Raw genomic sequence first — 25305 nt, forward strand, 5'->3', positions numbered from 1 at the left:
CATCCCGTCAGTAGAGGATGCCTGGTTGCTCTTCAAAGTGCTTTCCTCACCATCTTAAATAAGCATGCCCAATTCAAAAAAATTTAGAACTAAGAACAGGTTCACCCCAGACTTGACTGCCCTTGATCAGCACAAAAACTTCCTGTGGCGTTCTACATTAGCATCGAATAGTCCCTGCGATATGCAACTTTTCAGGGAAGTCAGGAACCAATATACTCAGTCAGTTAGGAAAGCTAAGGCTAGCTTTATCATCAAGAAATGTGCTTCCTGTAGCACTAACTCCCAAAAGTATTGGGACACTGTAAAGTCCATGGAGAATATGAGCACCTCCTCCCAGCTGCCCACTGCAAATTTGCTGCGTCATGCACGCCTCTCTCCAATTCTGCGTCAATAGTGCCATTGAGGATAGGAAACACTGTCACCACCGATAAATCTACAATAATCGACAATTTCAATAAGAATTTTTCTACGGCTGGCCATGCTTTCCACCTGGCTACCCCTACCCTGGCCAACATCTCAGCCCCCCCTGCAGCAACTTGTCCAAGCCCCCCCCCCCCCCCCCCCCCCCCCTCCCCCTGCTTCTCCTTCACCTAAATCCAGACAGCTGATGTTCGGAAAGAGCTGCAAAATCTGGATCGCTGCAAGTCAGCTGGGCTAGACAATCTGGACCCTCTCTTTCTAAAATGATCCGCCGAAATTGTTGCAACCCCTATTACTAGCCTATTCAACCTCTTTTTCGTATCGTCTGAGATCCCCAAAGATTGGAAAGCTGCCGCGGTCTCTCTTCAATGGGGGAGACACTCTAGACCCAAACTGTTATAGACCTATATCCATCCTGCCCTGCCTTTTTAAAATCTTCGAAAGCCAAGTTAACAAACAGTACTGTGCAGCCGTCTTCATCGACCTGGCCAAGGCTTTCGACTCTGTCAATCACCGCATTCTTATCAGCAGACTCAATAGCCTTGGCTTCTCAAATGACTGCCTCGCCTGGTTCACCAACTACTTCTCAGATAGAGTTCAGTGTGTCAAATTGGAGGGCCTGTTGTCCGGATATCTGGCAGTCTCTATGGGTGTACCACAGGGTTCAATTCTCGGGCCGACTCTTTTCTCTGTATATATCAATGATGTCGCTCTTGCTGCTGGCGATTCTCTGATCTACCTCTACGCAGATGACACCATTCTGTATACATCTGGCCCATCTTTGGACACTGTGCTGACAAACCTTCAAACAAGCTTCAACACATACAACACTCCTTCCGTGGCCTCCAACTGCTGTTATATGCTAGTAAAACTAAGTGCATGTGCTTCAACCGTTTGCTGCCTGCACCCTCCCGCCCGACTAGCATCACTACTCTGGCCGGTTCTGACTTAGAATATGTGGACAACTACAAATACCTAGGTGTCTGGTTAGACTGTAAACTCTCCTTCCAGAATCACATTAAGCATCTCCAATCCAATATTAAATCTAGAATCGGCTTCCTATTTCGCAACAAAGCCTCCTTCACTCATGCTGCCAAACATACCCTCGTAAAACTGACTATCCTACCGATCCTTGACTTCGGCGATGTCATTTACAATATAGCCCCCCAACACTCTACTCAGCAAACTGGATGTAGTCTATCACAGTGCCATCTGTTTTGTCACCAAAGCCCCATATACTACCCCCCCACTGCAACCTGTATGCTCTCATTGGCTGGCCGTCACTATATATTCATTGCCAAACCCACTGGCTCCAGGTCATCTATAAGCCCCACCTTATCTCAGCTTACGGGTCACCATAGCAACACCCACCTGTAGCACGCGCTCCAACAGGTATATTTCAGTGAATATCCCCAAAGCCAACATTTCCTTTGGCCGCCTTTCCTTCCAGTTCTCTGCTGCCAATGACTGGAACGAATTGCAAAAATCAGTGAAGCTGGAGTCTTATATCTCCTTCTCTATCTTTAAGCATCAACTGTCAGAGCAGCTTACCGATCACTGTACCTGTACACAGCCAATCTGTAAATAGCACATCCAACTACCTCATCCCCATATTATTACTTACCCTCTTTTTCTTTTGCACCCCAGTATCTCTACTTGCACATCATCATCTGCACATCTATCTCTCCGGTGTTAATGCTAAATTAATTATTTAGCATTAATTATTTCGCCTCTATGGTCTATTTATTGCCTACCTCCCTACTCTTCTACATTTGCACACACTGTACATAGATTTTTCATTTTTTTTCTATTGTGTTATTGATTGTATGTTTGCTTATGTGTAACTCTGTGTTGTTGTTTTTGCCGTACTGCTTTGCTTTATCTTGGCCAGGTTGCAGTTGTAAATGAGAACCTGTTCTCAACTGGCCTACCTGGTTAAATAAAGGTGAAATAAAAAAATACAAAGAAAATAAACGATTTTCCCTCTTGATAGCTAGCTCAACAGTTGCTTAAAACGATAGCAGAAACAACAACGATTTGGAGAGTATTTGCACAATGAATCCCAGAATGCATTTCATTATCTTAACATGGTATTGAAACTATTGAATAATATGATTTATTTAGCAAATTAATTTGATTTTTTGTCATCAATACACTAAAATATAATGCTGGCTTATGTAGTGGCAAAAAAAACATTTTGTTTGTGAAACCATCAGTTGGATCATTTATCATATAGCATACGTTAAAAAAAGCTTTTTTCAAATCGGTAATGTGATAGACACGTGTCAACAATAATATTTAGCCATGGTGGTGTGTTATTCAAATTATATAACGTCCTCGCGGCTCCGCAGATCTGGGCCTGTACGGAGGGACCTGGTGTGACTGCCCCTGCTGAAGCTTCGCCACTGACTACTGCTGATAATTCATTAATACTCACTTAATGGCAGAGAGAGAGAGGGTAATTGTCAAAAATTGGTAGCCTATGTAAGCCGTGTTAGCTGGGGCTGGATAGACTTGAACGATCCTTGGCCAGTGTTTCTACAGATAGTGCGCGCACCCACCCTGTCTTGTTTGTCAGTAAAGCCATCAAGGCAGCTAGCTAATTAACTCATGTTACTTGTTGGTCCTTATTGTAACTAACCTATCGAAAGCTAGCTAGCTGGAGCGATGCTCAGGTAACATCAGATAGTCACATAGCTTTTACTTTGAAACCGATAGAACACGTAACCTGTTGCAGCCGCTAATCTCTACGCCCACACTGTCTCTGCTCATTAATTCAATCTTTTGACAGAAAAAGGAATTCTTGCAGTCGAAATTATTCGTTGATTAAGACCGGATATTGATGAAAGAAACCGTGTGTTTATCTGGCACTTCAATGATTATTGAATGGTTGGTCGAAAAAGTTCAGTTGCCGACATCAACTTATTACCGAATACTACATTACTGCCTTATACTATTCATGAAATGAAACATCTCCATTAAATATTAAAAAGATGTTGCCTATAATCACATTATCATGGGAGATCTGCACTAACCTATTTCCAGTCTCAGTCTCTGACCCTGAAGAGTCAGGGTGATGTGTTAGAGAGCAGTAGGAGGGCAGGACTGATGTGATCAGACTACACAATTGATCTGCTAAAAGGGTTTTCATTTACATTTACATTACATTCACATTTAAGTCATTTAGCAGACGCTCTTATCCAGAGCGACTTACAAATTGGTGCATTCACCTTATGATATCCAGTGGAACAACCACTTTACAATAGTGCATCTAACTCTTTTAAGGGGGGGGGGGGGTTAGAAGGATTACTTTATCCTATCCTAGGTATTCCTTAAAGAGGTGGGGTTTCAGGTGTCTCCGGAAGGTGGTGATTGACTCCGCTGACCTGGCGTCGTGAGGGAGTTTGTTCCACCATTGGGGTGCCAGAGCAGCGAACAGTTTTGACTGGGCTGAGCGGGAACTGTACTTCCTCAGAGGTAGGGAGGCGAGCAGGCCAGAGGTGGATGAACGCAGTGCCCTTGTTTGGGTGTAGGGCCTGATCAGAGCCTGAAGGTACGGAGGTGCCGTTCCCCTCACAGCTCCGTAGGCAAGCACCATGGTCTTGTAGCGGATGCGAGCTTCAACTGGAAGCCAGTGGAGAGAGCGGAGGAGCGGGGTGACGTGAGAGAACTTGGGAAAGTTGAACACCAGACGGGCTGCGGCGTTCTGGATGAGTTGTAGGGGTTTAATGGCACAGGCAGGGAGCCCAGCCAACAGCGAGTTGCAGTAATCCAGACGGGAGATGACAAGTGCCTGGATTAGGACCTGCGCCGCTTCCTGCGTGAGGCAGGGTCGTACTCTGCGAATGTTGTAGAGCATGAACCTACAGGAACGGGTCACCGCCTTGATGTTAGTTGAGAACGACAGGGTGTTGTCCAGGATCACGCCAAGGTTCTTAGCACTCTGGGAGGAGGACACAATGGAGTTGTCAACCGTGATGGCGAGATCATGGAACGGGCAGTCCTTCCCCGGGAGGAAGAGCAGCTGCGTCTTGCCGAGGTTCAGCTTGAGGTGGTGATCCATCATCCACACTGATATGTCTGCCAGACATGCAGAGATGCGATTCACCACCTGGTTATCAGAGGGGGGAAAGGAGAAGATTAATTGTGTGTCGTCTGCATAGCAATGATAGGAGAGACCATGTGAGGATATGACAGAGCCAAGTGACTTGGTGTATAGCGAGAATAGGAGAGGGCCTAGAACAGAGCCCTGGGGGACACCAGTGGTGAGAGCACGTGGTGCGGAGACAAATTCTCGCCACGTCACCTGGTAGGAGCGACCTGTCAGGTAGGACGCAATCCAAGCGTGGGCCGCGCCGGAGATGCCCAGCTCGGAGAGGGTGGAGAGGAGGATCTGATGGTTCACAGTATCAAAGGCAGCCGATAGGTCTAGAAGGATGAGAGCAGAGGAGAGAGAGTTAGCTTTAGCAGTGCGGAGCGCCTCCGTAACACAGAGAAGAGCAGTCTCAGTTGAATGACTAGTCTTGAAACCTGACTGATTTGGATCAAGAAGGTCATTCTGAGAGAGATAGCAGGAGAGCTGGCCAAGGACGGCACGTTCAAGAGTTTTGGAGAGAAAAGAAAGAAGGGATACTGGTCTGTAGTTGTTGACATCGGAGGGATCGAGTGTAGGTTTTTTCAGAAGGGGTGCAACTCTCGCTCTCTTGAAGACGGAAGGGACGTAGCCAGCGGTCAAGGATGAGTTGATGAGCGAGGTGAGGTAAGGGAGAAGGTCTCCGGAAATGGTCTGGAGAAGAGAGGAGGGGATAGGGTCAAGCGGGCAGGTTGTTGGGCGGCCGGCCGTCACAAGACGCGAGATTTCATCTGGAGAGAGAGGGGAGAAAGAGGTCAAAGCACAGGGTAGGGCAGTGTGAGCAGAACCAGCGGTGTCATTTGACTTAGCAAACGAGGATCGGATGTCATCGACCTTCTTTTCAAAATGGTTGACGAAGTCATCAGCAGAGAGGGAGGAGGGGGGAGGAGGGGGAGGAGGATTCAGGAGGGAGGAGAAGGTGGCAAAGAGCTTCCTAGGGTTAGAGGCAGATGCTTGGAATTTAGAGTGGTAGAAATTGGCTTTAGCAGCAGAGACAGAAGAGGAGAATGTAGAGAGGAGGGAGTGAAAGGATGCCAGGTCCGCAGGGAGGCGAGTTTTCCTCCATTTCCGCTCGGCTGCCCGGAGCCCTGTTCTGTGAGCTCGCAATGAGTCGTCGAGCCACGGAGCAGGAGGGGAGGACCGAGCCGGCCTGGAGGATAGGGGACATAGAGAGTCAAAGGATGCAGAAAGGGAGGAGAGGAGGGTTGAGGAGGCAGAATCAGGAGATAGGTTGGAGAAGGTTTGAGCAGAGGGAAGAGATGATAGGATGGAAGAGGAGAGAGTAGCGGGGGAGAGAGAGCGAAGGTTGGGACGGCGCGATACCATCCGAGTAGGGGCAGTGTGGGAAGTGTTGGATGAGAGCGAGAGGGAAAAGGATACAAGGTAGTGGTCGGAGACTTGGAGGGGAGTTGCAATGAGATTAGTGGAAGAACAGCATCTAGTAAAGATGAGGTCAAGCGTATTGCCTGCCTTGTGAGTAGGGGGGGGGAGGTGAGAGGGTGAGGTCAAAAGAGGAGAGGAGTGGAAAGAAGGAGGCAGAGAGGAATGAGTCAAAGGTAGACGTGGGGAGGTTAAAGTCACCCAGAACTGTGAGAGGTGAGCCATCCTCAGGAAAGGAACTTATCAGGGCGTCAAGCTCATTGATGAACTCTCCAAGGGAACCTGGAGGGCGATAAATGATAAGGATGTTAAGCTTGAAAGGGCTGGTAACTGTGACAGCATGGAATTCAAAGGAGGCGATAGACAGATGGGTCAGGGGAGAAAGAGAGAATGTCCACTTGGGAGAGATGAGGATCCCAGTGCCACCACCCCGCTGACCAGAAGCTCTCGGGGTGTGCGAGAACACGTGGGCAGACGAGGAGAGAGCAGTAGGAGTAGCAGTGTTATCAGTGGTAATCCATGTTTCCGTCAGTGCCAAGAAGTCGAGGGACTGGAGGGAAGCATAGGCTAAGATGAACTCTGCCTTGTTGGCCCCAGATCGGCAGTTCCAGAGGCTGCCTGAGACCTGGAACTCCACGTGGGTCGTGCGCGCTGGGACCACCAGGTTAGAGTAGCAGCGGCCACGCGGTGTGAAGCGTTTGTATGGTCTGTGCAGAGAGGAGAGAACAGGGATAGACAGACACATAGTTGACAGGCTACAGAAGAGGCTACGCTAATGCAAAGGAGATTGGAATGACAAGTGGACTACACGTCTCGAATGTTCAGAAAGTTAAGCTTACGTTGCAAAAAATCTTATTGACTAAAATGATATAGTACTGCTGGCTGGTGAAATAGGCTAACTAGCAGTGGCTGCGTTGTTGACTTTGTTTGAAAGTGTAGCTGGCTAGGTAACCTCGACAATTACTCTAGACTACACAATTATCTTGGATACAAAGACGGCTATGTAGCCAGCTAAGATCAAACAAATCAAACTGTTGTACTGTAATGAAATGAAATGTAATACTACCTGTGGAGCAAAGCGGAATGCAACTACTCACTCCAACCCGGAAGTGCGTATCGTAGAGGGAGAGGCAATAGAAGTGTTGTTTCTTGTATTATTGTCTTTTGTGTCTTTAGAGGACTGCTTCACCTTAATGTCCCCTTTCCCCCCTTTCCCTTTTCTTCTGTCCTTATTTTGTCCCACTTTGTCCCTTCTTTGTCCCTTCTTCTCTTCTGCCAACTAGACACTCCTTGTTAGCTAGCTAGCTTCTTCCAGGAATGTCCCTAGCAACTGCCTAGCAACAGGTAAACAACTTAGCTAGCTAAGAAAACGGTATAATTTTATGAAAAAATTGTTACTTTTTCAAAAGCCTTTCTTCTTTGTTTGCTGCTTGTTTGGTCTCCTATTCAGTTTGCAGTTTTATTTTTATTTTTTTCGATGTACTTTACTCTAAAAAAACATTTAAATTTCAATATTTGTAGGAGCTCATCTTTTCAGCTGCTGCTGCTTAATTTGGAACTCCGGAACATTTTCAGAAATGCATCTTATACACAGAAAAATCTATGATGTACATTTAACTCTGAAAATTTCAAATGTACACTATTTTCAGTGAACATATGATCCCCACTTGTACTGGTCTTAAAATAACACTTTTGAAAGTGGTAAAGATTTAACTATGTTTCAGTGTTCCCCTTCTTACTCTTGAAGTGTTCAAAGGAATTTGATTGTAGTGTTTGCATAGTTCTAAAACAGAGTAATACGCAACACCTACAGTGTAAAACATAACACTTGATTTAGAGTAAACTGGAATCACTGCTTAGTGCTGACGCTGTTACACTTTCTCAGTGTAAGAAGTTAAAACCTTTAGTGTTACAGTAAATCATTTTTGGTGTTGTTTTAACACTGGATGGTGTAAAGTTCATTTGCATATTTCCCAGGGTTCATTTTCTTTTTGAGTAAATTGTAGAGTTAACACCCATGACTACATTTGTTAGTTGTTGGATTCATTCCTTTTAAAGTCCTGTGGCTTTCACCAAGTGAGTTCCTAGGGCGAATGTTATCATTAACATGAAACTATGACAATACATTACATACTCTATCTATATCATAAGGCCTTACTTATTGGCCTAGTTGATGGCCCATTTTTACTATAACACAGCGGTGTTAGGAAACTCCTGGTTAAAAGGCTGCATCAGGCCTGCAAGTCACAGTATGTTAGCTTGTAAAGTGATATGGAATTCCTATTGCAATCCAGCCAGAGTTGGGCATCCAAGTTAGATTTTTTATTCACCAGAAACCTGCATTCTTAATTAATTGACATGGTTAGTAAACTTGATTTTTTTTAAAACACTACTTAAATCATTTAAATGGGGTCAACTATTTCCGTAATGGCTGCAATAAATCTTACTAACTGATTGGATTAGTTTAGAAAAATGTGTTATGTATCTTGGTGTAGCATAAGATTAATCAATCATCCAATCAATCAATCAATGTAGGCAACATGCAAAAACACAGATATTAAAAACAATCCTAAAAAAATCTACCTGCAGTTGAGCATGCTGGGAAATATGAAAATAACGGGTGTGGTTTTTATGAGACTGTTTTAATGTCAACAGTGTAAAACAATAACTCTGGTTATTAACACCAACACTTGGGGTTCTTTTACACCACTGAGTGTTCTTTTACAGCACTTTAACTCCTGAATTAACATTAGAAATGTTACTGAAAAATCAACACTGGCCAATTTGCCGTGAACTGTTGTATAGATCAAAGGGGGTTCGGAGCTGAAAATAGAAAGAATACAAATATTCTTTTAATGAAGTACAATGTGTGTGATATGTGGTGCAATACTATGATACTCAATACTATGATTCAAGTCAAAGATTCATATTTAGCACTTTTCTTATTGTTGAACCAAGATTCCAATCCAGACCCAATGAATTACCTAAATACAACAAAAAAACATGTTTGAAGATAATGATAATCCTTTGACTGAAACCTACCATTACGTCTATTTCAGTATTGGCCAGAACAGAGAGGGGAACGCTAACAGTATCAGAACGATGTTGTGACTGTATCATAAATATCTTCTTTATTTCAGAATCGGTCAGAACAGAAGGAAGAACCAACACTGTATCAGGACTCTCTTTTGGACCTGAAGGCCATATACTCCTCTATTGTCCTCTCAAAACCCCTACTTGGCTTGAACTCTGACCACATAGAGTTGCTCCACACAAGGTCGGAGAGGTTCACCCATTACAATGACAGTAGGTACCCCAGCCATACAATTACACATTTTTCGCATGCCCTGATACATGGCTGTTAACACCTGTGGTGCCATAGGAATCAACAGTCATGTATCAGGGAACATTTTCTGCATGCCAGTGTAGAAATGTTGGTTCTTCTATAAATCACCGGGAGAAAGAAGAGTGTGTGACTTTCGTTGTTTTCTATTCCAACTACATGCCAGTGTCACAAAGTGGGGCCAGGTGTGACAAGCAAGCTTGTCAACCTTTCGTGATATTTCTCCTTCCAGCGCTTATAGGCAGACCTGAGTTCAAAATCGAGATGAGCAAAGACAAGTAGAAGACCCTCCCACAGCCCTGTTCAACGAGCAGAACCAACAGAGAACCATCCGGGATGTCTTCGCTGGTGAGCTGCTGTACAAATTCACCTTTGGGAAAGCAACAAGCACAGGCAAGGTAAGCTCAAAGGGGAGGGTAATAAAAATGGCAGCCCTATACTAGATATTTACATTTCCTAAAAGTACTCTAGGGCCTGGGGTCAAACCAAATGAGATAAACATTCATCAATGGTTTAGGCTCCTTAAAGGTACAAGTCAAGGAATATAATTATGCTGAACAAAAAGGTAAACGCAACATGTAAAGTGTTGGTACCATCTTTGATGAGCTGAAATAAAAGATCACTGAAATTTTCCATATGCAAAAAAGCTTATATCTCAAAAATGTTTTGCTCACATTTCTTTACATCCTTGTTAGTGAGCTTTGTCCTTTGCCAAGATAACCCATCCACCAATGGAGTGACATATCAAGAAGCTGATTAAACAGCAGGATCATTACACAGGTGCACCTTGTGCTGGGAACAATAAAAGGCCACTCTAAAATGTGCAGTTTTGTCACACAACACAATGCCACAGATGTCTCAAGTTTTTGTGAGCATTTAATTGGCATGCTGACTGCAGGAATGTCCACCAGAGCTGTTGCCAGAGCTATTTTAGAGAATTTGTCAGTACGTCCAACCAGCCTCACAACTGCAGACCACGTGTAACCACACCAGTCCAGGACCTCCAAATCCGGCTTCTTCATCTGTGGGATGGTCTGAGACGAGCCACCCGGAAAGCTGATGAAACTGTGGATTTGAACAACCAAAGAATTTCTGCACAAACTGTCATAAACTGTCTCTAAGGAAGCTCATCTGCGTGCTCGTCGTCCTCACCAGAGTCTTGACCTGACTGCAGTTTGGCGTCGTAACCAACTTCAGTGGGCAAATGCTCACCATCGATGGCTACTGGCATGCTAGAGAAGTGTGCTCTTCACGGATTAATTCCGGTTTCACCTGTACCGGGCAGAAGGCAGACACCGTATATGGCGTCGTGTGGGTGAGCGGTTTGCTGATATTAACATTGTGAACAGAGTGCCCAATGGTGGCGGTGGAGTTATGGTATGGGCAGGCATAAGTTACGGACAACAAACACAATTGTATTTTATCGATAGCAATGTGAAAAGACAGAGATACCGTGACAAAATCTTGAGGCCCATTGTCGTGCCATTCATCCACCACCATCACCTCATGTTACAGGATGATATTGCACGGCCCCATGTCGCAAGGAGCTGTACAAAATTCCTGGAAGCTGAAAATGTCAAAGTTCTTCCATGGCCTGCATTCTCACCAGCCATGTCACCCATTGAGCATGTTTGCTATGCTCTGGATTGACGTGTACGACAGCATGTTCCAGTTCCCGCCAATATCCTCCCACTTCGAACAGACATTGAAGAGGAGTGGGACAACATCAACAGCTTGATCAACTCTATGCGAAAGAGATGTGTCGTGCTGCGTGAGGCAAATGATGGTCACACCAGATACTGACTGGTTTTAGGTATCTGTGACCAACAGATGCATATCTGTATTCCCAGTCATGTAAAATACATAGATTAGGGCCTAATTAATTTATTTCAATTGACTGATTTCCTTAAATGAACTGTAACTTAGTAAAACCTTTGAAATTGTTGTATGCTGTTGCAGGGTTGGTGTCTTTTATCCTCTAGTATACATTTCTGGCTCATGGGTCAGCCTTGATCTTTTTGACAAGTTGTGTTCATAAAGGAAATTCGGCCCTGTTTTAATATATTCTGTAACTCAATAATTCTTGTTGGCCATTATATTTTTAAGGGAGTTCAGATATGCATCTGTGGTACTGAGGATATCGCCACTTAGCTAATGCCAAGTCCTAGTATTACAAATGTAGAGTCATTCATGTGCGTCTTACTCGCTGTGAGGAATGATGAGAAGAGGGGTTTAGCTACTGATCATGTCTCCTAGTGGGCCAAACGGGATGGGGATGCAAAGAATAAAAGAAGCAAATGAATGACTAATGTTTAGACTGAATGTGAAAACAACACTGGAAAAGTCCCTGTGTGTGTGTGTGTGAATCATCGTCCACCCCTATAATGGTCGACAACTCTGTTTCTTCTCCAGAGTATGCGATCGGAGTGATTGCTAGGTTCATCCCAGACTTTTTGGGGGCCCTAAGTGAGATTTGGTTGTGAGGGGGGGCTCCCACCTCGCGGCAAAACATTTTAATGGCGACGATGGAGAGAAGTTTTAAGTTAATTTCCTACAATTCTACACATTTTTGCCATGGGCCATATAGAACTTAATATTGATGCTTTAAAGGTTTGAGGGCTCAGTAGATAGGTTATATGTTTAAACTAAATTGTTTTGCCTGAGCATTGTCTGGACATCTTATATATATTGATACCAAACAGCTAGATGACAGAACATGATGTAAAATAATGAAAGCAAAATTAAACACTGTGGAGTCTGGTACTAATATGGTACTCCGTTTGATTTTGATGGCATTTTCATAATAAAGTCTTATCATTAATTTGTGGTAATGTGTTTATCTTTGATATGAGACATTGTTGAAGAGTGGGGGAACGATACGCAACTTGAGCGTTATCACAGCACACATCAGTCTTGTGTAGTTCCTGCAAAAAGTGTCTAACTAGCAGCACCTACAGGTCATTCAACTGACATTAGTGTCACACATTCATAATAAAAAAACAACAACATATATATACACTGCTCAAAAAAATAAAGGGAACACTTAAACAACACAATGTAACTCCAAGTCAATCACACTTCTGTGAAATCAAACTGTCCACTTAGGAAGCAACACTGATTGACAATAAATTGCACATGCTGTTGTGCAAAAGGAATAGACAAAAGGTGGAAATTATAGGCAATTAGTAAGACACCCCCAAAAAAGGAATGGTTCTGCAGGTGGTGACCACAGACCACTTCTCAGTTCCTATGCTTCCTGGCTGATGTTTTGGTCACTTTTGAATGCTGGCGGTGCTTTCACTCTAGTGGTAGCATGAGACGGAGTCTACAACCCACACAAGTGGCTCAGGTAGTGCAGCTCATCCAGGATGGCACATCAATGCGAGCTGTGGCAAAAAGGTTTGCTGTGTCTGTCAGCGTAGTGTCCAGAGCATGGAGGCGCTACCAGGAGACAGGCCAGTACATCAGGAGACGTGGAGGAGGCCGTAGGAGGGCAACAACCCAGCAGCGGGACCGCTACCTCCGTCTTTGTGCAAGGAGGAGCACTGCTAGAGCCCTGCAAAATGACCTCCAGCAGGCCACAAATGTGCATGTGTCTGCTCAAACGGTCAGAAACAGACTCCATGAGGGTGGTATGAGGGCCCGACGTCCACAGGTGGGGGTTGTGCTACAGCCCAACACCGTGCAGGACGTTTGGCATTTGCCAGAGAACACCAAGATTGGCAAATTCGCCACTGGCGCCCTGTGCTCTTCACAGATGAAAGCAGGTTCACACTGAGCACATGAGCACATGTGACAGACGTGACAGAGTCTGGAGACGCCGTGGAGAACGTTCTGCTGCCTGCAACATCCTCCAGCATGACCGGTTTGGCGGTGGGTCAGTCATTGTGTGGGGTGGCATTTCTTTGTGGGGCCGCACAGCCCTCCATGTGCTCGCCAGAGGTAGCCTGACTGCCATTAGGTACCGAGATGAGATCCTCAGACCCCTTGTGAGACCATATGCTGACACATGCACATTTGTGGCCTGCTGGAGGTCATTTTGCAGGGCTCTGGCAGTGCACCTCCTTGCACAAAGGCGGAGGTAGCGGTCCTGCTGCTGGGTTGATGCCCTCCTACGGCCTCCTCCACGTCTCCTGATGTACTGGCCTGTCTCCTGGTAGCGCCTCCATGCTCTGGACACTACGCTGACAGACACAGCAAACCTTTTTGCCACAGCTCGCATTGATGTGCCATCCTGGATGAGCTGCACTACCTGAGCCACTTGTGTGGGTTGTAGACTCCGTCTCATGCTACCACTAGAGTGAAAGCATCGCCAGCATTCAAAAGTGACCAAAACATCAGCCAGGAAGCATAGGAACTGAGAAGTGGTCTGTGGTCACCACCTGCAGAACCATTCCTTTTTTGGGGGTGTGTTACTAATTGCCTATAATTTCCACCTTTTGTCTATTCCATTTGCACAACAGCATGTACAATTTATTGTCAATCAGTGTTGCTTCCTAAGTGGACAGTTTGATTTCACAGAAGTGTGATTGACTTGGAGTTACATTGTGTTGTTTAAGTGTTCCCTTTATTTTTTTGAGCAGTGTATATACTTTCAAAACATTATACAATTACAATTCTGTGACAGTCTTATTCACACATTTGTTTTTGGAGTCCAAGGCAAGTACTTTAAAAACAGAAAGGTTAAAATATCAATTGAAATGGAATGAGGAGATGTTTTCAGTTTTGTAAATGGCTTAAAGATACAGTATAGTAACATTCAGCATATTAGGCCTACAGTAGTTCATTGTTGACTATCTCGTGATGACTCCCTAAGCCCCAAAAAAGTTTATTTTAATGCATTCCAAATCTACCAAAGTATACTTAAATATACAAAGAAAAATCTAATAATATATCTGAAGTATGCTATAAATATAATAGCATTACACTTCAACACACTTATTAAAAGTGTAATTTTGTATTCATTTTTTTTTCAGTCTTTTAGTGTACTATAAATATGCTATCTTCACACTTCAATACACTTATTAAAAGTGTACTTTAAATTAATTGTTTTTTCAGTCTTTTAGTATTCTTTAAATATACTATCATCAACCTTCAATACACTTATTAAAAGTGTACTATAAATTCATTGTTTTTCAGTCTAAGTATACTATATATTCACTATCATTAAACTTAAACACACCCATTAAATCTTTACTTCAATTTCAAATGCTTTAAAAGGAATTTACCTTTCAGTATGACAATAATATACAACACAAGGCCAAATCTACACCAATCGGAAACAAATTATATTTAAATATGCTTAAATCATACTTTACTAACACATTTGAAGTATATTTACATTTTATTTTATTAGCTTTAAGTATATTAAATACACTTAAAATGATCTAAACTGGGACACTTGTTTTGTACTTAAGTATATTAGATAAAGAGCAAAATAAATATACTTTGAATTCACATTAGGTATATTTCTCATAAATTATAATTATACTAAAATGGTATTTGAATTAGAATTCCTGAATTTTCTTTACAAAAAAGTGTATTTATAATGTGCTTCAAGTATGCTTTTACAAATAAATACACAATACACACTACTAATTAACTACATCAGCTATTGTAAATAGCCATGTAGAGTTTACCTTGATTGACCAAGGCATCTTCTCAACCAATGTTAACATGCAATTTACAAAGCAGTTGTGGCTAGAGCAGCAATTTACAAGTGTAAATTAATATTTTGAATGAATATACTAATTTACAATTAAAGCATTTGAAATTGAAGTACAGTTTTAATGAGTGTGTTTAAGTTTAATGATAGTGAATATATAATATACTTAAACTGAAAAACAATGAATTTAAAGTACACTTTTAATACGTATATTGAAGGTTGATGAAAGTATATTTAGAGTATGCTAAAATACTGGAAACAAATAATTCAAAGTACACTTTTAATAAGAGTATTGAAGGTAGATTATATATTATTTATAGTATACTAAAACACTGAATTGTATTGAAGTGTTGGGATAGCATATTTATAGTATAATAAAAAATACAAATAACAATGAATATAAAGTACACTTTTAATAATTGTGTTGAAGTGTAATATATCATATTTATAGTATACTTCAGATACACTAGAAAAATACATCTCGTCTTTGAAGTATATTATTAGGCTTTTTAGTATATTTAAGTATACTTGTAACATATTAAAATAAACTTTTTTTCACTTGGGTGTTGATGTTATAAGTGGGCAAAGGTCCCACTCCTGCTGACCACACTATTTCTCCATATAGAATGTTTCCAGTTCCATTGGTCTGTGCTTACGGACTGCCCTTTTCAATTCAAACCAAACGTTTTCAATGGGTTTCAAGTCTGGAGACTGAGATGTCCATTGCAAAATGTTTATTTTGTGGCTAATTAACCATTTATTTGTGGATATCGATGTGTGCATGGAGTTATTGTCTTGTTGGAAGATTCACTTCTGGCCAAGTTTCAACCTCCTGGCAGAGGCAAACAGGTTTTTGGCAAAAATGTCTTGGCACTGGGTATTTCATGATACTGTTGATCTTACCACGGGCCCCAGGACCAGTGGAAGCAAAATAGCCCCATAACATCAAAGATCCACCACCATATTTTACAGCAGGTATGGGTTTCTTTTCTACTGATGCATTCTCATCTCGATTCCAAACCCACTACTGGTGTGCGTGGACAAAGAGCTCTATTTTAATGTCATTCAACAAATGTAAACGCATGGACTTTGCTAAACGGCATTGGCACTTGGATTGGAACTGGTGCTTTGGTAAGATGCCATGAAAATAGAGCTCTTTGGCCACACTCACCAGTGGTAAGTTTGTTTTTGTATGGTTTATTAAAGGTGCAATATGAAGAAATCGTTCCACCATTCCCTGGTTGCTAAAATTCAGTTTATGTGACAAAACAAACAAGTATAGTGTAGAGAATCATTGTACCATCTAAACCGCTGTGAAATATATTTTCCATAACCAAAAATATTGTATTTTCAGCTGTTTGAAGCGGATGTACCAAACCGAATAGCGCGCATAGAACAGATCTGCCACTTCTTAAACTTGCTTTCAATGAAAATGACAGATCTATAACTCAAATTTCTATGTGAATTTGTACAGGTTGCCGAAAAAGTTACATATTGCATCTTTAAGGGACACGAATTTAAAGTGTTACCATTTGTTTTAAAGACAAATTCTTTAGTGTGAATGTTTTGCTCTCTTTCAGGAAAACATAGAACTGGTTGTGGTGACATTCAATTATCCCATTAATTTGGAAAATTATGGAAATTTGTTCATGAGAAAAATGCTAAGTAGAACACTTTTACAAGCTCTCTGTGAATGAACTGTTTGTCTTAACTTAGAAGTCAAGTCTGGGATCTTTGCGTTGAATTCCATAGACATCCCATTTCTGTTTCATACAAGCAGATCATGTTTTATGATCCACATCTCTTCTAAAATGAGTCTATAAACCATGCTGAGTGGCCCTCTGCAGTTTACAGGCCTTTCAGGGCACTATCAACTTTTATGTCAGCAGTGTGACAACCTCTCATCCATGTCTGTCCCTACATTCTCAACCCTATTCTGAATGTGTTTCTCTGTTGCTCAAACAAGATTTCAGTTTTAGGGTGTGGTTCAATGTGGCAGTAACTGATGTTTGTCCCCCATGAGACAGCATAGGAACAAAGCCAGAATTACTTCCTCAAAATAGTCAGAATGAATCTAAGATAAAATTAATAACAGATTTCTTGAGTTGACGTTTTTGCGGAGGAGGTTCTAGTCGTGAAATTTTACATCTAGCTAAGGTGTTTGGAGGAGTATTTCTCAAGTTATAAAATGTGTGACGTGTTTTCTTACGAAAACAGTCCGATCCGCTGCTCTGATTGCAAGATCTGTCTCACTGTCTGTGTTCTGCTGTAAGATTTGATAGAGAGCAATCACCGCCGCTGTGTATCATGTTTTAGTGGTCAAGTGAGCATGTCGTCAAGTTGTTTGTTGGCTTCAGTTGCACTTTAAATATATGAGTTTTTTCTAGGTCATTAATGCCAAAACCAACTTTGAACTTAAAATAATAATTGTGTCCCCGGAGCAGTCATCACATCAAGTTGCTCAATTGTCCAATCAACTGCATGACAGCACAACCATAGAGTTGAACCTGTTCCTGAGTAGAGTGGAGGTACCATAGTCTGGTCCCAGATCTTTTTTGTGTTGTTTTGCCAACTTTTATGGTCATTGTCATAGGAATTGGCAAGACAGCACAAACAGATCTGGGACCAGGCTGGATACACCAGATACCTGCCGGTGGCCTTGGGAGGTGCAATAGTCTCACTCACTACAATCACAAAGACCTCATTGTTCTAAAGACCTGGCAGAGATTGCACAACCCTGTGGCATGCCATGGACTCAACTTCATGGGACTGACTGACTAACTAAATGTAATATGAGACATGCATGGCACGATTACGCGATTAGGTCTTTAGAATAGTTATATAATAAAATCATATTATCATATAAACAATTGGAGTCATAAATGTGTGATTGTGATTTATATGCTGGGACGTTTAGAATCTGCTTGATTTTTTAAATATATATTATATATATAATTTTTTTACACTCCAAAAACAAAACATATATTACATATGAATAACAACTTACAGACACACACAAACAACGACTACATCTAATCTGCCCAGAGCTGCATACTCACACCCCCACCCCTAGTGCCTGCATTATTGTTTTCCACTTGTTCTTACTGTAAATTGTACCAATTTGTTTTTCTCGGTCGCCCATGCTATTTCAATATTTCAATAATAAATTATTTTATGTTTACGTTGTGTTAATGATGGCTCATTGATTCAAGTTTTTAGTCTACTTTTTTTCAGATGAGTGATGATTAGAGAATCGTCCAGCACATTGGATATCTCACTACTGTACGCCCCCATATGCCATGTTTTGAAATATGAAGAAAGATGGATTAAAAGTAAGTGTACATTGTAATACTTCTGACAGCCAACTTTCTAGCTCCGCCCACAACTTCCAGACTTTATGGCATTCCAAGAAAGCATGGATTATTGAATCATTATTAGTTTTACACTTGAGACATGACTCTGCCATTGTGCTGTAGAATTTGGGAATGTAGTCTCTTGTATAATACATTCTATACATTAATTTATACTGGATTAAGTGTACATTTGAGTTAACTGTAATTTAATTAGTTATGCTCCAACTTTCCTTCTATCAATAGTTTATATATCTTTTCTAAGACATTGGCAGTTGGATATGCTCTCTGCAAGATGTTGTATATGTTACCCATCATCGTTTTCTGGCCCAAATAAGATTCCCTCAAGGTTGCTCTGATGTCCAAAATATTATTGTTATTTTATTGTCACAATTTATTAAACTTATGGGTCTATAATCAGCAGGGGACTCACCCAATTTTCCTGGTTTTAATATAACTGAAATAATTGTTTGATAGATGGAACTAGGAAGTGCTGAATTGAGTGATGTGTGTTGTCATTTGTGTAAATAGGGGGGCTATTTCTATGGGAAAGCCATCCATTCCTGGTGCTTTTCTCTGTGTGAATGTTTTAACCGTATTCTGGGTGATCTCTGTTTTTAATTATCATTGTTTGGACTGCTGATAGTTGCTTCTGAGTTGTTGGGTCTAAGAAGGCGATAGAATACGTAATTTTGATTTATTTACATTTTCATAGAAGATTTTAAAATGGTCATTAATCTTTTTGTTGTTTGCAATTACAGCTTTTGTATCTTTAACTTTTAAAATGATAACTGGTTTAACATGTAATCGTTTTGTGAGAGCTGCAAGACATTAATTTGGTTTATTTGACAAAGTAGTATGCTTTATTTGAGTTTAACCTGTAGTTGTTCACTCTCCAGAATTAAATGATGGCATTCCTGCTGAAGTTCAGAAATAGTATTTTTTTTCTTCACCTTTGTTTCAGATTTTTTTATAGGCTTTTTCTAAGATAGTGATTTATTTTTCTTAAATTTTAATTTCTAAATCACATTGAACTTTTGCCCAATATGAAATTACCATTCCCGTAATGTACGCCTTCTCTGTCCTCTATGTCTATATTTGTAATGGTAAAGCTTGAAATGCTTTCATTCACGTATTTAATACTTTTCAGGTCTAGAAGAGGCGTTCTGTTCATTCTCCAAATTCTGTCACTAAATGTATTTTCTAGTGGTGTTATTAAACATGATAAAGGAGAATGATCCGATATCACTAAATTGTTGAGTGCATTTTTGGAGAATATTTTTTTTAAATTCTTGATTAGCTTTTCTTTAAAAAAAAGGAATATTATTTTGTAGTTGGTAATAGCAATCTCCAGGTGTCCTGTAAATTATTTGTAGAGGCTCCCTAAATTTGCCTTTTTTATTACTATGTCTGTCAATCTTATCGAATATATGATTCAGGTCACCTGCTAGAATAATAGTTCCTGTCTGGATTTGATCTAATATACAGTAACAGTCAAAAGTTTGGACACACCTACTCATTCCAGGGTTTTTGTAGAATAATAGTGAAGACATCAAAACTATGAAATAACACATATTGAATCATGTAGTTACCAAACAAGTTTTTAAACAAATCAAAAAAAGATTCTTCAAAGTAGCCACTCTTTGCCTTGATGACAGCTTTGCACACTCTTGGCATTCTCTCAACCAACTTCATGAGGTAATCACCTGGAATGCCTTTCAATTAACAGGTGTGCCTTGTTAAAAGTTAATTTGAGCCTCCCGGGAGGCGCAGTGGTCTAAGGCACTGCACCGCAGTGCTAGCTGTGCCACCAGAGACTCTGGGTGGCCGGGAGGCCCATGGGGTGGCGCACAATTGGCCCAGCATCGCCTGGATTAGGGATGGTTTGGCCGGCAGGCATTTACTTGTTTCATCATGCACTAGCGATTCCTGTGGCGGGCCGGGCGCAGTGCACGCTGACCAGGTCGCCAGGGGTACGGTATTTCCTCCGACACATTGGTGTGACTGGATGGGCATTGTGACAAGAAGCAGTGGGGTTGTGTTTCGGGGGACACATGGCTCTCGACCTTCGCCTCTCCCGAGTCCATATGGGAGTTGCAGCGATGAGACAAGACCTTGTCTCAGCGATGAGACAAGAACTACTACCAATTGGGTACCACGAAATTGGGGCGAAAAAATGGGTAAAATGATATAGATTTTTTAAATCAAAGTTAATTTGTGGAATTTCTTTCTTCAACAGTTGTGTTGTGACAAAGTAGGGGTGATATACAGAAGATAGCCGTATTTGGTAAAAGACCAAGTCCATAATATGGCAAGAACAGTTCAAATAAGCAAAGAGCAACGACAGTCTATCATTACTTTAAGACATGAAGGTCAGTGAATCCGTAAAGTTTCAAGAACTTCAAGTGCAATCGCAAAAAAACATCAAGCGCTATGATGAAACTGTCTCTCATGAGGACCTCCACAGGAATGGAAGACCCAGTGATACCTCTGCTGCAGAGGATAAGTTCAGTAGAGTTACCAGCCTCAGAAATCGGTAATTAACTGCGCCTCAGAATGCACCTCAGAGTTCAAGTAACAGACACAACTGAACATCAACTGGTCAGAGGAGACTGTGTGAATCAAGCCTTCATGGCCAAATTTCTGCAAAGAAAGCACTACTAAAGTACACCAATAAGAAAAAGAGACTTACTTGGGCCAAGAAACACGAGCAATGGACATTAGACCGGTGGAAATCTGTCCTTTGGTCTGATGAGTCCAACTTTTTGGTTCCTTATGCCGTGTCTTTGTGAGACAGAGTAGGAGAATGGATGATCTCCGCATGTGAGGTTCCCACCATGAAACATGGAGGTGTGATTGTATGGTGGTGCTTTGCTGTTGACTCTGTCAGTGATTTCTTTAGAATTCAAGGTACAATTAACCAGCATGGCTACCACAGCATTCTGCAGCGATACGCCATCCCATCTGGTTTGCGCTTACTAGGACTATCATTTGTTTTTCAACAGCACAATGACCCAACACACCTCCAGGCTGTGTAAAGGCTATTTGACCAAGAAGGAGAGTGATGGAGTGCTGCATCAGATGACCTTGGCCTCCACAATCACCCGACCTCAACCCAATGGAGATGGTTTGGAATGAGTTGGACCGCAGCCAACAATGCTCAGCATATGTGGGAACTTCTTCAAGACTGTTGGAAAATCATTCCATGTGAAGCTGGTTGAGAGAATGCCATGAGTGTGCAAAGCTGTCATCAAGGCAAAGGGTAGGTACTTTGAAGAATCTAAAATATATTTTGATTTGTTTAACACTTTTTTTATTACATGATTCCATATGTGTTATTTCATAGTTTTGATGACTTCAATATTATTTTACAATGTAGAAAATAGTAAAAATGAAGAAAAACCCTTGAATAAGTAGGCGTGTCTAAACTTTTGACTGATACTGTATACTGAGCAAAAATGTAAACGCAACATGTAAAGTGTTGTTGCCATGTTTAATGAACTGAAATAAAAGATCCAAGAAATGTTCCATTTGCACAAAAAGCTTATTTCTCTCAAATGTTTTGCACAAATTTGTTTACATCCCGATTAGTGAGCATTTTCCCTTTTCCAAGATAATTTATCCGCCTGGCAGGTGTGACATATAAAGAAGCTAATCAACGGGCCTCCCGGGTGGCGCAGTGGTCTAGGGCACTGCATCGCAGTGCTAACTGCGCCACCAGAGTCTCTGGGTTCGCGCCCAGGCTCTGTCGCAGCCGGCCGCGACCGGGAGGTCCGTGGGGCGATGCACAATTGGCATAGCGTCGTCCGAGGTAGGGAGGGTTTGGCCGGTAGGGATATCCTTGTCTCATCGCGCTCCAGCGACTCCTGTGGCGGGCCGGGCGCAGTGCGCGCCAACCAAGGGGGCCAGGTACACGGTGTTTCCTCCGACACATTGGTGCGGCTGGCTTCCGGGTTGGAGGTGCGCTGTGTTAAGAAGCAGTACGGCTGGTTGGGTTGTGCTTCGGAGGACGCATGGCTTTCGACCTTCGTCTCTCCCGAGCCCGTACGGGAGTTGTAGCGATGAGACAAGGTAGTAATTACTAGCGATTGGATACCACGAAAAATTGGGGAGAAATGGGATAAAAAAAAAAAAAATAAAATAAAATAAAAAGAAGCTAATCAACAGCATGATCATTACACAGGTGCGTATTGTACTGTGGACAATTAAAGGACACTCTAAAATCAAATCAAATGTTATTAGTCACATGCGCCGAATACAACAGGTGTAGACCTTACAGTGAAATGCTTACTTACGAGCCCCTAACCAACAATGCAGTTTAAAAATATACAGATAAGAATAAGAAATAAAAGTAACAAGAAATAAAGAGCAGTAGTAAAATAACAATAGCGAGACTATATACAAGGGGAAACTGGTACAAAGTCAATGTGTGGGGGCACCGGTTAGTTGAGGTAATTTGTACATGTAGGTAGCGTTATTAAAGTGACTATGCATGTATGATAACAACAGAGAGTAGCAGCGGTGTAAAAGAGGGGGAGGGGGGCGATGCAAATAGTCTGGGTAGCCATTTGATTAGGTGTTCAGGAGTCTTATGGCTTGGGGGTAGAAGCTGTTTAGAAGCCTCTTGGACCTAGATTTGGCGCTCCGACCCGCTTGCTGTGCGGTAGCAGAGAGAACAGTCTATGACTAGGGTGGCTGGTGTCTTTGACACTTTTTAGTGCCTTCCTCTGACACCGCCTGGTATAGAGGTCCTGGATAGCAGGAAGCTTGGCCCCAGTGATGTACCCTCCATAGTGCCTTGTGGTCGTAGGCCGTGCAGTTGCCATAACAGGCGGTGATGCAACCAGTCAGGATGCTCTTGATGGTGCAGCTGTAGAACCTTTTGAGGATCTGAGGACCCATGCCAAATATTTTCAGTCTCCTGAGGGGGAGACCCTCTTCATGACTGTCTTGGTGTGCTTGGACCATGTCAGTTTCTTGGTGATGTGGACACCAAGGAACTTGGAACCACTGCAGCCCCGTCGATGAGAATGGGGCGTGCTCGGTCCTCTTTTTCCTGTAGTCCGCAATCACCTCCTTTGTCTTGATCACATTGAGGGAGAGGGTGTTGTCCTGGCACCACAAGGCCAGGTCTCTGACCTCCTCCCTATAGACTGTCTCGTCATTGTCGGCGATCAGGCCTACCACTGTTGTGTCATCGGCAAACTTAATGATGGTGTTGGAATCGTGCGTGGCCGTGCAGTCATGAGTTAACAGGGAGTACAGGAGGGGACAGAGCACGCACTCCTGGAGGGCCCCTGTGTTGAGGATCAGCGTGGCAGATGTGTTGTTACCTACCCTTACCACCTGGGGGGTCGGCCCGCCAGGAAGTCCAGGATCTAGTTGCAGAGGGAGGTGTTTATTCCCAGGGCCCTTAGCTTATTGATGAGCTTTGATGGCACTAGGGTGTTGAACGCTGAGCTGTAGTCAATGAATAGCATTCTCACATATATGTTCCTTTTGTCCAGGTGGGAAAGGGCAGTGTGGATTGCAATAGAGATTGCATCATCTGTGGATCTGTTGGAGCGGTATGCAAATTGTAATGGGTCTAGGATTTCTGGGATAATGGTGTTGATGTGAGCCTTGACCAGCCTTTCAAAGCACTTCATGGTTACAGACGTGAGTGCTACTGTTCGGTAGTCATTTAGGAAGATTACCTTAGTGTTCTTGGGCACCGGCACTATGGTGGTCTGCTTAAAACATGTTGGTATTACAGAAAATGTCAGTGAAGACACTTGCCAGTTGGTCAGCGCATGCTCGCAGTACACGTCCTGGTAATCCATCTGGCCCTGCGGATTTGTGAATGTTGACCGTTTTAACTTCACTAGGGTAGGGGGCAGCATTCGGCATTTTGGATGAAATGCATGCCCAATTTAAACTGCCTGCTTCTCGGGCCCCGAAGATATGATATGCATATCTGGTCGATTTGGATAGAAAACACTCTAAAGTTTCCAAAACGGTTAAAATAGTGTCTGTGAGTATAACAGAACTGATTTGGCAGGCAAAACCCCGAGAAAAATCCATTCAGGAAGTATTTTTTTGTTGTTGGTTTTGTAGTTTTCTATTCAATGCCATTACAGTATCCATTGACTTAGGACTCAAACTGCAGTTTCTATGCCTTACACTAGATGTCAACAGTCTTTAGAAATAGTTTCAGGCTTGTATTCTGAAAAATGAGGGAATAAGAGCATTCGGAATGACTGGACGCTAAAGTGTCGCAGAGCTTTTTCATGCGCTCGACAGAGAGAGAGCAATTCTTGTTTACCTTTTAAATTGACTACGTTATTGTCCGGTTGAAATATTAACAATTATTTAGGCTAAAAACAACCCGAGGATTGAATATAAACATCGTTTGACATGTTTCTATGAACTTTATGGATACAATTTGGATTTTTTTGTCTTCCTGTTTTGACTGCGTTTGAGCCTGTGGATTACTGAAGAAAACGCGCAAACAAAACAGAGTTTTTTGTATATAAAGAGAATTTTCTAACAAAATAAACATTTATTGAGTAAATGAATGTCTGCTGAGTGCAACCATATGAATATCATCAAAGGTAAGGGATAAATTTTATCTCTATTTCTGACTCTGACTGTTCTACTTGGCTGGTTACTGTTTGTAATTAATTGTCTAGTGGGCTATGTTCTCAAATAATCGTAAATATGACACCGTGGTTGGATTCACAAGACGTTCATCTTTAAACCTATGTAAAATATGTTTTGTTTTCTGAATTTTTATAATGAATATTTCTGTATTTGAATTTGGCGCCCAGCAGTTTCACTGGCTGTTGAAGAGGTGGGACGCTAACGTCCCACATACCCAAGAGAGGTTAAAGGTCTTACTCACATCGGCTGCGGAGAGCATGATCACAGTCTTCCGGAACAGCTGGTGCTCTCATGCATGTTTCAGTGTTATTTGCCTCGAAGCGAGCATAGAAGTAGTTTAGCTCGTCTGGTATGCTCGTGTCACTGGGCAGCT

This window comes from Salvelinus fontinalis, chromosome 25, assembly GCF_029448725.1.
Source record: "Salvelinus fontinalis isolate EN_2023a chromosome 25, ASM2944872v1, whole genome shotgun sequence".
In the NCBI taxonomy this organism is placed as follows: domain Eukaryota; kingdom Metazoa; phylum Chordata; class Actinopteri; order Salmoniformes; family Salmonidae; genus Salvelinus; species Salvelinus fontinalis.